Genomic DNA, 1,887 nt, shown 5'->3' on the forward strand with positions numbered 1-1,887 from the left:
TGTCCACGCCGGACTTAGGCTACGGCAGCCCAGGGCTCGGGGTAGACCTGCTGCCAACGCCGGACTTAGGCTACGGCGGCCCAGGGCTCGAGGAAGACCTGGTGTCCCCGGCGGGACTTGGGATACGGCAGCCCAGGCCCCGGGGTAGACCTGGTGTCCTAATACCCGGGGTAGACCTGGTGTCCCAGGGCCCGGGGTAGACCTGGTGTCCCGGGCCCCGGGGTAGACCTGGTGTCCAAGGCCCCGGGGTAGACCTGGTGTCCTAATACCCGGGGTAGACCTGGTGTCCTAATACCCGGGGTAGACCTGGTGTCCAAGGCCCCGGGGTAGACCTGGTGTCCAAGGGCCCGGGGTAGACCTGGTGTCCCAGGGCCCCGGGTAGACCTGGTGTCCAAGGGCCCGGGGTAGACCTGGTGTCCCAGGGCCCGGGGTAGACCTGGTGTCCAAGGCCCCGGGGTAGACCTGGTGTCCCGGGCCCCGGGGTAGACCTGGTGTCCCGGGACCCGGGGTAGACCTGGTGTCCCGGGGCCCGGGGTAGACCTGGTGTCCAAGGCCCCGGGGTAGACCTGGTGTCCCGGGCCCCGGGGTAGACCTGGTGTCCAAGGGCCCGGGGTAGACCTGGTGTCCCGGGCCCCGGGGTAGACCTGGTGTCCAAGGGCCCGGGGTAGACCTGGTGTCCCAGGGCCCGGGGTAGACCTGGTGTCCAAGGGCCCGGGGTAGACCTGGTGTCCAAGGGCCCGGGGTAGACCTGGTGTCCCAGGGCCCGGGGTAGACCTGGTGTCCCAGGGCCCGGGGTAGACCTGGTGTCCAAGGGCCCGGGGTAGACCTGGTGTCCAAGGGCCCGGGGTAGACCTGGTGTCCCAGGGCCCGGGGTAGACCTGGTGTCCCAGGGCCCGGGGTAGACCTGGTGTCCAAGGGCCCGGGGTAGACCTGGTGTCCCAGGGCCCGGGGTAGACCTGGTGTCCAAGGCCCCGGGGTAGACCTGGTGTCCAAGGCCCCGGGGTAGACCTGGTGTCCCAGGGCCCGGGGTAGACCTGGTGTCCAAGGGCCCGGGGTAGACCTGGTGTCCAAGGGCCCGGGGTAGACCTGGTGTCCCAGGGCCTGGGGTAGACCTGGTGTCCAAGGCCCCGGGGTAGACCTGGTGTCCTAATACCCGGGGTAGACCTGGTGTCCCGCTGGCCCCGGGGTAGACCTGGTGTCCCGCGCCGGCCCTAGCTCACGGCCGCCTAGCCCGTGGCTAGACCTGTGGTCCCTGGCCGGCCTTCCTCTACGGGTGCCTAGCAAGCGGGAAAAGTATGCAGACGGCGCCAGGGAGGCTGATGGGAGAGGCTGGGTGGGGTGCCCCCAACCGCCGACGGGCGTGGGCGGCTCCGTCAGAGACGGCAAGGGCAGGGGTAAGGGCAGGGGGCGGTGGCGGGGACGGGGACGGGGCCAGGGCCAGGGAGTGAGGGCACGCGAGAGCGTGCATGCGGACGGGCAGCCAGGCAGGCGGGCGGGCGTGCCCCGCTGCCCGGCGGGGGGGCGGGGGCAGGTGGCGGGGGGCGGCGAGGGGGCGGTGTGGTGGCCTGAAGGGATGACCTTGGGGAGTGAGCGTGCGCACGGGGGGGGGGGGGGGTCGGTGGGTGTGGCGCTGTATCTGTGTCTGTGTGCGGACGAGGGCCAAGGGCCGGCGGCTTCGTGCCGGCCCCGGGCGCCTCGGCACCGAGCCCCCACGGCCCCCTGGACTGAGGTCGAGGGCGGAAGACCTCTGCGGACCGTGAAAGAACCCGCCCGAAAGTGGCCGCCTGTGTGCTGGCGGTGGTGCCGGCGGCGGCCGCCTCTACCGGTGGGCGGGGCGGGGCGGGGCGGGGCGGGGCGAGCCGCATCGGGGCCAGGGGGGCCGGGCTG

The sequence above is a fragment of the Melospiza melodia genome, unplaced genomic scaffold (assembly GCF_035770615.1).
Source record: "Melospiza melodia melodia isolate bMelMel2 unplaced genomic scaffold, bMelMel2.pri scaffold_455, whole genome shotgun sequence".
In the NCBI taxonomy this organism is placed as follows: Eukaryota; Metazoa; Chordata; class Aves; order Passeriformes; family Passerellidae; genus Melospiza; species Melospiza melodia.